The following is a 12534-nucleotide window of genomic DNA, read 5'->3' as shown; positions in this document are numbered from 1 at the left end:
TGAGAAGATGGGCTCGTCTGCGATTTAATCCCAGGACCTCTCGCACCCTAAGCGAGAATCATACCCCTATACCAACGAGCCTACTGTTCATGTATTTTCATGTATACTAATGAAATTGGAAGTGAAACTGTTGGAATACATTAGTATTTTAAAATACTATCAGATAATTGAACTAAGCACTTTTAAAGAACCTGAGAAAACAGGCTCATCCAGGATATGAACCTGGGACCTTTAGCACCCGAAGCAAGAATCATACACCCTGACCAACAAGCCACTAGCCAAATAATTTCTTATTCAGTTTTTAACATTTTTAAAGTAAAACTCTAATTATTTAAGAAAAAATGCAAATAACTGGAGAAACCAACAATTTCATTTAATGAAGATGAAACATTTTAAAAATAACATAACAACTTAAAACAAAAAATGTGTATGTAGCATTGCAAAAATAATAACTTAAGGTTACTTGTTATCCAAGTATGTATATTAGAAATGTGCAGTGCCAATATTTAGAGGTCCCAATAGAGTTTGGACTTTTTTTGATAGTTGGAACCTAAGACTTGTCACATACTGTGTGCAACTCAAGCATGCAGACCCAGAAGAAAAACAAAACAAACACCTGCAATTTATTGTTGATCTTTTTGTTAGTCATAATGATACTATTCTTTTAAGCCACTCAGGGTTATTTAGAAAAAAGAAAGGTAAGAGAAAAACCTGTAATTTCATTTTGACAGTTTTTTGTTTGTCAAAATTAGACTTTTAAGCCACTCAAGGTTACTTAGACAAAATGGAATCTATAGTTTACCTAATATACCACCAAATGGTTGACATTTTACTAAGTATGCATAAGTATATACCTTTAAAAGATGGGCTCATCCGGGATTTGTACCGGGGATCTCTCGCACCCTAAGCAAGAATCAACGAGCCCACTGTGCATGTCTTTTTTATGTATATTAATGAAATTGTAAGTAAAACTGTTTGTATACATTAGTGAGTATTTTAAAATGCTATTAAATACTATCAGATATTAAAAGTACATGAAGAGATGGGCTCGTCTGGGATTTGAACGCGGGACCTCTCGCACCCGAAGCGAGAATCATACCCCTAGACCAACGAGCCATCTGCCTAAGGTCTTCTCATTCAGATTTTACCATTTTTAAAGTCAAACTCAAATTATTTAATAAAAAAATGCAATAAGCTGGAAAAAAAGATGTTACATTTTAAAAATACCATAACTATTTAAAAAAATTATTTATAGCATAGCTAAAATGTTTCCTTAAGGTCAATTTTTGGTCCAAGTATGCATATTTGGAAATTTCAGTGCCAAGATTTATGGGTTCCTGTAGAGTTTTAACTTTTCTAATAGCTGGAACCTAAGACTTGTCTCATACTGTGTGCAACTTAAGCATACAGACCAAGAAGAAAGAAAAAAACAAAAACCTGCAATTAATTGTTGACCTTTTTGTTTGTCAAAAAGAGACTATTCTTTTAAGACACTCATTGTTTCTTAGAAAAAAGCAAGGTAAGAGAAAAACCTGTAATTTCATTTTGACTGTTTTTTATTTGTCAAAATGAGACTTCTTTGAAGCCACTCAAAGTTACTTAGACAAAATGGAATCTACAGTTTACCCAATATACCACCAAATGGTTGACAGTTTACTAAATATGCATAAGTATATACTTTTTTTTATGGATTGGCAAAAGAAAAATTCACTTGATGCTTTTGACTCAGGCAATTGACATCAATCAGATAATGGAACCATGGTATTTAAAAGAACCTGAGAAGATGGGCTCGTCTGCGATTTAATCCCAGGACCTCTCGCACCCTAAGCGAGAATCATACCCCTATACCAACGAGCCTACTGTTCATGTATTTTCATGTATACTAATGAAATTGGAAGTGAAACTGTTGGAATACATTAGTATTTTAAAATACTATCAGATAATTGAACTAAGCACTTTTAAAGAACCTGAGAAAACAGGCTCATCCAGGATATGAACCTGGGACCTTTAGCACCCGAAGCAAGAATCATACACCCTGACCAACAAGCCACTAGCCAAATAATTTCTTATTCAGTTTTTAACATTTTTAAAGTAAAACTCTAATTATTTAAGAAAAAATGCAAATAACTGGAGAAACCAACAATTTCATTTAATGAAGATGAAACATTTTAAAAATAACATAACAACTTAAAACAAAAAATGTGTATGTAGCATTGCAAAAATAATAACTTAAGGTTACTTGTTATCCAAGTATGTATATTAGAAATGTGCAGTGCCAATATTTAGAGGTCCCAATAGAGTTTGGACTTTTTTTGATAGTTGGAACCTAAGACTTGTCACATACTGTGTGCAACTCAAGCATGCAGACCCAGAAGAAAAACAAAACAAACACCTGCAATTTATTGTTGATCTTTTTGTTAGTCATAATGATACTATTCTTTTAAGCCACTCAGGGTTATTTAGAAAAAAGAAAGGTAAGAGAAAAACCTGTAATTTCATTTTGACAGTTTTTTGTTTGTCAAAATTAGACTTTTAAGCCACTCAAGGTTACTTAGACAAAATGGAATCTATAGTTTACCTAATATACCACCAAATGGTTGACATTTTACTAAGTATGCATAAGTATATACCTTTAAAAGATGGGCTCATCCGGGATTTGTACCGGGGATCTCTCGCACCCTAAGCAAGAATCAACGAGCCCACTGTGCATGTCTTTTTTATGTATATTAATGAAATTGTAAGTAAAACTGTTTGTATACATTAGTGAGTATTTTAAAATGCTATTAAATACTATCAGATATTAAAAGTACATGAAGAGATGGGCTCGTCTGGGATTTGAACCCGGGACCTCTCGCACCCGAAGCGAGAATCATACCCCTAGACCAACGAGCCATCTGCCTAAGGTCTTCTCATTCAGATTTTACCATTTTTAAAGTCAAACTCAAATTATTTAATAAAAAAATGCAATAAGCTGGAAAAAAAGATGTTACATTTTAAAAATACCATAACTATTTAAAAAAATTATTTATAGCATAGCTAAAATGTTTCCTTAAGGTCAATTTTTGGTCCAAGTATGCATATTTGGAAATTTCAGTGCCAAGATTTATGGGTTCCTATAGAGTTTTAACTTTTCTAATAGCTGGAACCTAAGACTTGTCTCATACTGTGTGCAACTTAAGCATACAGACCAAGAAGAACGAAAAAAACAAAAACCTGCAATTAATTGTTGACCTTTTTGTTTGTCAAAAAGAGACTATTCTTTTAAGCCACTCATTGTTTCTTAGAAAAAAGCAAGGTAAGAGAAAAACCTGTAATTTAATTTTGACTGTTTTTTATTTGTCAAAATGAGACTTCTTTGAAGCCACTCAAAGTTACTTAGACAAAATGGAATCTACAGTTTACCCAATATACCACCAAATGGTTGACAGTTTACTAAATATGCATAAGTATATACTTTTTTTTATGGATTGGCAAAAGAAAAATTCACTTGATGCTTTTGACTCAGGCAATTGACATCAATCAGATAATGGAACCATGGTATTTAAAAGAACCTGAGAAGATGGGCTCGTCTGCGATTTAATCCTAGGACCTCTCGCACCCTAAGCGAGAATCATACCCCTATACCAACGAGCCTACTGTTCATGTATTTTCATGTATACTAATGAAATTGGAAGTGAAACTGTTGGAATACATTAGTATTTTAAAATACTATCAGATAATTGAACTAAGCACTTTTAAAGAACCTGAGAAAACAGGCTCATCCAGGATATGAACCTGGGACCTTTTGCACCCGAAGCAAGAATTATACACCCTGACCAACAAGCCACTAGCCAAATAATTTCTTATTCAGTTTTTAACATTTTTAAAGTAAAACTCTAATTATTTAAGAAAAAATGCAAATAACTAGAGAAAACACACAATTTCATTTAATGAAGATGAAACATTTTAAAAATAACATAACAACTTAAAACAAAAAATGTGTATGTAGCATTGCAAAAATAATAACTTAAGGTTACTTGTTATCCAAGTATGTATATTAGAAATGTGCAGTGCCAATATTTAGAGGTCCCAATAGAGTTTGGACTTTTTTTGATAGTTGGAACCTAAGACTTGTCACATACTGTGTGCAACTCAAGCATGCAGACCCAGAAGAAAGACAAAATAAACACCTGCAATTTATTGTTGATCTTTTTGTTAGTCATAATGATACTATTCTTTTAAGCCACTCAGGGTTATTTAGAAAAAAGAAAGGTAAGAGAAAAACCTGTAGTTTCATTTTGACAGTTTTTTGTTTATCAAAATTAGACTTTTAAGCCACTCAAGGTTACTTAGACAAAATGGAATCTATAGTTTACCTAATATACCACCAAATGGTTGACATTTTACTAAGTATGCATAAGTATATACCTTTAAAAGATGGGCTCATCCGGGATTTGTACCGGGGATCTCTCGCACCCTAAGCAAGAATCAACGAGCCCACTGTGCATGTCTTTTTTATGTATATTAATGAAATTGTAAGTAAAACTGTTTGTATACATTAGTGAGTATTTTAAAATGCTATTAAATACTATCAGATATTAAAAGTACATGAAGAGATGGGCTCGTCCGGGATTTGAACCATGGACCTCTCGCACCCGAAGCAAGAATCATACCCCTAGACCAACGAGCCATCTGCCTAAGGTCTTCTCATTCAGATTTTACCATTTTTAAAGTAAAACTCAAATTATTTAATAAAAAAATGCAATAAGCTGGAAAAAAAGATGTTACATTTTAAAAATACCATAACTATTTAAAAAAATTATTTGTAGCATAGCTAAAATGTTTCCTTAAGGTCAATTTTTGGTCCAAGTATGCATATTTGGAAATTTCAGTGCCAAGATTTATGGGTTCCTATAGAGTTTTAACTTTTCTAATAGCTGGAACCTAAGACTTGTCTCATACTGTGTGCAACTTAAGCATACAGACCAAGAAGAAATAAAAAAACAAAAACCTGCAATTAATTGTTGACCTTTTTGTTTGTCAAAAAGAGACTATTCTTTTAAGCCACTCATTGTTTCTTAGAAAAAAGCAAGGTAAGAGAAAAACCTGTAATTTCATTTTGACTGTTTTTTATTTGTCAAAATGAGACTTCTTTGAAGCCACTCAAAGTTACTTAGACAAAATGGAATCTACAGTTTACCCAATATACCACCAAATGGTTGACAGTTTACTAAATATGCATAAGTATATACTTTTTTTTATGGATTGGCAAAAGAAAAATTCACTTGATGCTTTTGACTCAGGCAATTGACATCAATCAGATAATGGAACCATGGTATTTAAAAGAACCTGAGAAGATGGGCTCGTCTGCGATTTAATCCCAGGACCTCTCGCACCCTAAGCGAGAATCATACCCCTATACCAACGAGCCTACTGTTCATGTATTTTCATGTATACTAATGAAATTGGAAGTGAAACTGTTGGAATACATTAGTATTTTAAAATACTATCAGATAATTGAACTAAGCACTTTTAAAGAACCTGAGAAAACAGGCTCATCCAGGATATGAACCTGGGACCTTTTGCACCCGAAGCAAGAATTATACACCCTGACCAACAAGCCACTAGCCAAATAATTTCTTATTCAGTTTTTAACATTTTTAAAGTAAAACTCTAATTATTTAAGAAAAAATGCAAATAACTAGAGAAAACACACAATTTCATTTATTGAAGATGAAACATTTTAAAAATAACATAACAACTTAAAACAAAAAATGTGTATGTAGCATTGCAAAAATAATAACTTAAGGTTACTTGTTATCCAAGTATGTATATTAGAAATGTGCAGTGCCAATATTTAGAGGTCCCAATAGAGTTTGGACTTTTTTTGATAGTTGGAACCTAAGACTTGTCAGATACTGTGTGCAACTCAAGCATGCAGACCCAGAAGAAAGACAAAATAAACACCTGCAATTTATTGTTGATCTTTTTGTTAGTCATAATGATACTATTCTTTTAAGCCACTCAGGGTTATTTAGAAAAAAGAAAGGTAAGAGAAAAACCTGTAATTTCATTTTGACAGTTTTTTGTTTGTCAAAATTAGACTTTTAAGTCACTCAAGGTTACTTAGACAAAATGGAATCTATAGTTTACCTAATATACCACCAAATGGTTGACATTTTACTAAGTATGCATAAGTATATACCTTTAAAAGATGGGCTCATCCGGGATTTGTACCGGGGATCTCTCGCACCCTAAGCAAGAATCAACGAGCCCACTGTGCATGTCTTTTTTATGTATATTAATGAAATTGTAAGTAAAACTGTTTGTATACATTAGTGAGTATTTTAAAATGCTATTAAATACTATCAGATATTAAAAGTACATGAAGAGATGGGCTCGTCCAGGATTTGAACCCGGGACCTCTCGCACCCGAAGCGAGAATCATACCCCTAGACCAACGAGCCATCTGCCTAAGGTCTTCTCATTCAGATTTTACCATTTTTAAAGTAAAACTCAAATTATTTAATAAAAAAATGCAATAAGCTGGAAAAAAAGATGTTACATTTTAAAAATACCATAACTATTTAAAAAAATTATTTGTAGCATAGCTAAAATGTTTCCTTTAGGTCAATTTTTGGTCCAAGTATGCATATTTGGAAATTTCAGTGCCAAGATTTATGGGTTCCTATAGAGTTTTAACTTTTCTAATAGCTGGAACCTAAGAGTTGTCTCATACTGTGTGCAACTTAAGCATACAGACCAAGAAGAAAGAAAAAAACAAAAACCTGCAATTAATTGTTGACCTTTTTGTTTGTCAAAAAGAGACTATTCTTTTAAGCCACTCATTGTTTCTTAGAAAAAAGCAAGGTAAGTGAAAAACCTGTAATTTCATTTTGACTGTTTTTTATTTGTCAAAATGAGACTTCTTTGAAGCCACTCAAAGTTACTTAGACAAAATGGAATCTACAGTTTACCCAATATACCACCAAATGGTTGACAGTTTACTAAATATGCATAAGTATATACTTTTTTTTATGGATTGGCAAAAGAAAAATTCACTTGATGCTTTTGACTCAGGCAATTGACATCAATCAGATAATGGAACCATGGTATTTAAAAGAACCTGAGAAGATGGGCTCGTCTGCGATTTAATCCCAGGACCTCTCGCACCCTAAGCGAGAATCATACCCCTATACCAACGAGCCTACTGTTCATGTATTTTCATGTATACTAATGAAATTGGAAGTGAAACTGTTGGAATACATTAGTATTTTAAAATACTATCAGATAATTGAACTAAGCACTTTTAAAGAACCTGAGAAAACAGGCTCATCCAGGATATGAACCTGGGACCTTTTGCACCCGAAGCAAGAATCATACACCCTGACCAACAAGCCACTAGCCAAATAATTTCTTATTCAGTTTTTAACATTTTTAAAGTAAAACTCTAATTATTTAAGAAAAAATGCAAATAACTGGAGAAACCAACAATTTCATTTAATGAAGATGAAACATTTTACAAATAACATAACAACTTAAAACAAAAAATGTGTATGTAGCATTGCAAAAATAATAACTTAAGGTTACTTGTTATCCAAGTATGTATATTAGAAATGTGCAGTGCCAATATTTAGAGGTCCCAATAGAGTTTGGACTTTTTTTGATAGTTGGAACCTAAGACTTGTCACATACTGTGTGCAACTCAAGCATGCAGACCCAGAAGAAAAACAAAATAAACACCTGCAATTTATTGTTGATCTTTTTGTTAGTCATAATGATACTATTCTTTTAAGCAACTCAGGGTTATTTAGAAAAAAGAAAGGTAAGAGAAAAACCTGTAATTTCATTTTGACAGTTTTTTGTTTGTCAAAATTAGACTTTTAAGCCACTCAAGGTTACTTAGACAAAATGGAATCTATAGTTTACCTAATATACCACCAAATGGTTGACATTTTACTAAGTATGCATAAGTATATACCTTTAAAAGATGGGCTCATCCGGGATTTGTACCGGGGATCTCTCGCACCCTAAGCAAGAATCAACGAGCCCACTGTGCATGTCTTTTTTATGTATATTAATGAAATTGTAAGTAAAACTGTTTGTATACATTAGTGAGTATTTTAAAATGCTATTAAATACTATCAGATATTAAAAGTACATGAAGAGATGGGCTCGTCGGGGATTTGAACCCGGGACCTCTCGCACCCGAAGCGAGAATCATACCCCTAGACCAACGAGCCATCTGCCTAACGTCTTCTCATTCAGATTTTACCATTTTTAAAGTAAAACTCAAATTATTTAATAAAAAAATGCAATAAGCTGGAAAAAAAGATGTTACATTTTAAAAATACCATAACTATTTAAAAAAATGATTTGTAGCATAGCTAAAATGTTTCCTTAAGGTCAATTTTTGGTCCAAGTATGCATATTTTGAAATTTCAGTGCCAAGATTTATTGGTTCCTATAGAGTTTTAACTTTTCTAATAGCTGGAACCTAAGACTTGTCTCATACTGTGTGCAACTTAAGCATACAGACCAAGAAGAAAGAAAAAAACAAAAACCTGCAATTAATTGTTGACCTTTTTGTTTGTCAAAAAGAGACTATTCTTTTAAGACACTCATTGTTTCTTAGAAAAAAGCAAGGTAAGAGAAAAACCTGTAATTTCATTTTGACTGTTTTTTATTTGTCAAAATGAGACTTCTTTGAAGCCACTCAAAGTTACTTAGACAAAATGGAATCTACAGTTTACCCAATATACCACCAAATGGTTGACAGTTTACTAAATATGCATAAGTATATACTTTTTTTTATGGATTGGCAAAAGAAAAATTCACTTGATGCTTTTGACTCAGGCAATTGACATCAATCAGATAATGGAACCATGGTATTTAAAAGAACCTGAGAAGATGGGCTTGTCTGCGATTTAATCCCAGGACCTCTCGCACCCTAAGCGAGAATCATACCCCTATACCAACGAGCCTACTGTTCATGTATTTTCATGTATACTAATGAAATTGGAAGTGAAACTGTTGGAATACATTAGTATTTTAAAATACTATCAGATAATTGAACTAAGCACTTTTAAAGAACCTGAGAAAACAGGCTCATCCAGGATATGAACCTGGGACCTTTAGCACCCGAAGCAAGAATCATACACCCTGACCAACAAGCCACTAGCCAAATAATTTCTTATTCAGTTTTTAACATTTTTAAAGTAAAACTCTAATTATTTAAGAAAAAATGCAAATAACTGGAGAAACCAACAATTTCATTTAATGAAGATGAAACATTTTAAAAATAACATAACAACTTAAAACAAAAAATGTGTATGTAGCATTGCAAAAATAATAACTTAAGGTTACTTGTTATCCAAGTATGTATATTAGAAATATGCAGTGCCAATATTTAGAGGTCCCAATAGAGTTTGGACTTTTTTTGATAGTTGGAACCTAAGACTTGTCACATACTGTGTGCAACTCAAGCATGCAGACCCAGAAGAAAAACAAAACAAACACCTGCAATTTATTGTTGATCTTTTTGTTAGTCATAATTATACTATTCTTTTAAGCCACTCAGGGTTATTTAGAAAAAAGAAAGGTAAGAGAAAAACCTGTAATTTCATTTTGACAGTTTTTTGTTTGTCAAAATTAGACTTTTAAGCCACTCAAGGTTACTTAGACAAAATGGAATCTATAGTTTACCTAATATACCACCAAATGGTTGACATTTTACTAAGTATGCATAAGTATATACCTTTAAAAGATGGGCTCATCCGGGATTTGAACCGGGGATCTCTCGCACCCTAAGCAAGAATCAACGAGCCCACTGTGCATGTCTTTTTAATGTATATTAATGAAATTGTAAGTAAAACTGTTTGTATACATTAGTGAGTATTTTAAAATGCTATTAAATACTATCAGATATTAAAAGTACATGAAGAGATGGGCTCGTCCGGGATTTGAACCCGGGACCTCTCACACCCGAAGCGAGAATCATACCCCTAGACCAATGAGCCATCTGCCTAAGGTCTTCTCATTCAGATTTTACCATTTTTAAAGTCAAACTCAAATTATTTAATAAAAAAATGCAATAAGCTGGAAAAAAAGATGTTACATTTTAAAAATACCATAACTATTTAAAAAAATTATTTATAGCATAGCTAAAATGTTTCCTTAAGGTCAATTTTTGGTCCAAGTATGCATATTTGGAAATTTCAGTGCCAAGATTTATGGGTTCCTATAGAGTTTTAACTTTTCTAATAGCTGGAACCTAAGACTTGTCTCATACTGTGTGCAACTTAAGCATACAGACCAAGAAGAAAGAAAAAAACAAAAACCTGCAATTAATTGTTGACCTTTTTGTTTGTCAAAAAGAGACTATTCTTTTAAGCCACTCATTGTTTCTTAGAAAAAAGCAAGGTAAGAGAAAAACCTGTAATTTAATTTTGACTGTTTTTTATTTGTCAAAATGAGACTTCTTTGAAGCCACTCAAAGTTACTTAGACAAAATGGAATCTACAGTTTACCCAATATACCACCAAATGGTTGACAGTTTACTAAATATGCATAAGTATATACTTTTTTTTATGGATTGGCAAAAGAAAAATTCACTTGATGCTTTTGACTCAGGCAATTGACATCAATCAGATAATGGAACCATGGTATTTAAAAGAACCTGAGAAGATGGGCTCGTCTGCGATTTAATCCTAGGACCTCTCGCACCCTAAGCGAGAATCATACCCCTATACCAACGAGCCTACTGTTCATGTATTTTCATGTATACTAATGAAATTGGAAGTGAAACTGTTGGAATACATTAGTATTTTAAAATACTATCAGATAATTGAACTAAGCACTTTTAAAGAACCTGAGAAAACAGGCTCATCCAGGATATGAACCTGGGACCTTTTGCACCCGAAGCAAGAATTATACACCCTGACCAACAAGCCACTAGCCAAATAATTTCTTATTCAGTTTTTAACATTTTTAAAGTAAAACTCTAATTATTTAAGAAAAAATGCAAATAACTAGAGAAAACACACAATTTCATTTAATGAAGATGAAACATTTTAAAAATAACATAACAACTTAAAACAAAAAATGTGTATGTAGCATTGCAAAAATAATAACTTAAGGTTACTTGTTATCCAAGTATGTATATTAGAAATGTGCAGTGCCAATATTTAGAGGTCCCAATAGAGTTTGGACTTTTTTTGATAGTTGGAACCTAAGACTTGTCAGATACTGTGTGCAACTCAAGCATGCAGACCCAGAAGAAAGACAAAATAAACACCTGCAATTTATTGTTGATCTTTTTGTTAGTCATAATGATACTATTCTTTTAAGCCACTCAGGGTTATTTAGAAAAAAGAAAGGTAAGAGAAAAACCTGTAGTTTCATTTTGACAGTTTTTTGTTTGTCAAAATTAGACTTTTAAGCCACTCAAGGTTACTTAGACAAAATGGAATCTATAGTTTACCTAATATACCACCAAATGGTTGACATTTTACTAAGTATGCATAAGTATATACCTTTAAAAGATGGGCTCATCCGGGATTTGTACCGGGGATCTCTCGCACCCTAAGCAAGAATCAACGAGCCCACTGTGCATGTCTTTTTTATGTATATTAATGAAATTGTAAGTAAAACTGTTTGTATACATTAGTGAGTATTTTAAAATGCTATTAAATACTATCAGATATTAAAAGTACATGAAGAGATGGGCTCGTCCGGGATTTGAACCAGGGACCTCTCGCACCCGAAGCGAGAATCATACCCCTAGACCAACGAGCCATCTGCCTAACGTCTTCTCATTCAGATTTTACCATTTTTAAAGTAAAACTCAAATTATTTAATAAAAAAATGCAATAAGCTGGAAAAAAAGATGTTACATTTTAAAAATACCATAACTATTTAAAAAAATTATTTGTAGCATAGCTAAAATGTTTCCTTAAGGTCAATTTTTGGTCCAAGTATGCATATTTGGAAATTTCAGTGCCAAGATTTATGGGTTCCTATAGAGTTTTAACTTTTCTAATAGCTGGAACCTAAGACTTGTCTCATACTGTGTGCAACTTAAGCATACAGACCAAGAAGAAAGAAAAAAACAAAAACCTGCAATTAATTGTTGACCTTTTTGTTTGTCAAAAAGAGACTATTCTTTTAAGCCACTCATTGTTTCTTAGAAAAAAGCAAGGTAAGAGAAAAACCTGTAATTTAATTTTGATTGTTTTTTATTTGTCAAAATGAGACTTCTTTGAAGCCACTCAAAGTTACTTAGACAAAATGGAATCTACAGTTTACCCAATATACCACCAAATGGTTGACAGTTTACTAAATATGCATAAGTATATACTTTTTTTTATGGATTGGCAAAAGAAAAATTCACTTGATGCTTTTGACTCAGGCAATTGACATCAATCAGATAATGGAACCATGGTATTTAAAAGAACCTGAGAAGATGGGCTCGTCTGCGATTTAATCCCAGGACCTCTCGCACCCTAAGCGAGAATCATACCCCTATACCAACGAGCCTACTGTTCATGTATTTTC

The 12534-nt window shown here is 32.6% G+C and overlaps 5 non-coding genes across 5 annotated transcripts; all 5 read right to left on the bottom strand.

Moving 5' to 3' along the window:
- Positions 1-2820: 2820 nt before the first annotated feature.
- Positions 2821-2892, bottom strand: TRNAP-CGG (transfer RNA proline (anticodon CGG)). Its single transcript has one exon. It is a non-coding gene; the product is annotated as a tRNA-Pro (tRNA).
- A 3482-nt stretch (positions 2893-6374) lies between these two features.
- TRNAP-CGG (transfer RNA proline (anticodon CGG)) lies at positions 6375-6446 on the bottom strand. The gene has a single exon. It is a non-coding gene; the product is annotated as a tRNA-Pro (tRNA).
- Positions 6447-8150: 1704 nt separating this feature from the next.
- Positions 8151-8222, bottom strand: TRNAP-CGG (transfer RNA proline (anticodon CGG)). Its single transcript has one exon. It is a non-coding gene; the product is annotated as a tRNA-Pro (tRNA).
- Positions 8223-9926: 1704 nt separating this feature from the next.
- On the bottom strand, positions 9927-9998 carry TRNAP-CGG (transfer RNA proline (anticodon CGG)). The gene has a single exon. It is a non-coding gene; the product is annotated as a tRNA-Pro (tRNA).
- Positions 9999-11703: 1705 nt separating this feature from the next.
- On the bottom strand, positions 11704-11775 carry TRNAP-CGG (transfer RNA proline (anticodon CGG)). Its single transcript has one exon. It is a non-coding gene; the product is annotated as a tRNA-Pro (tRNA).
- Between the last annotated feature and the right edge of the window lie 759 nt (positions 11776-12534).

This window comes from Pseudophryne corroboree, chromosome 3 (assembly GCF_028390025.1).
Source record: "Pseudophryne corroboree isolate aPseCor3 chromosome 3, aPseCor3.hap2, whole genome shotgun sequence".
Lineage (NCBI taxonomy): Eukaryota > Metazoa > Chordata > Amphibia > Anura > Myobatrachidae > Pseudophryne > Pseudophryne corroboree.
The sequence above is the reverse complement of the archived record's forward strand: the minus strand, read 5'-3'. Positions and strand labels throughout refer to the sequence as shown.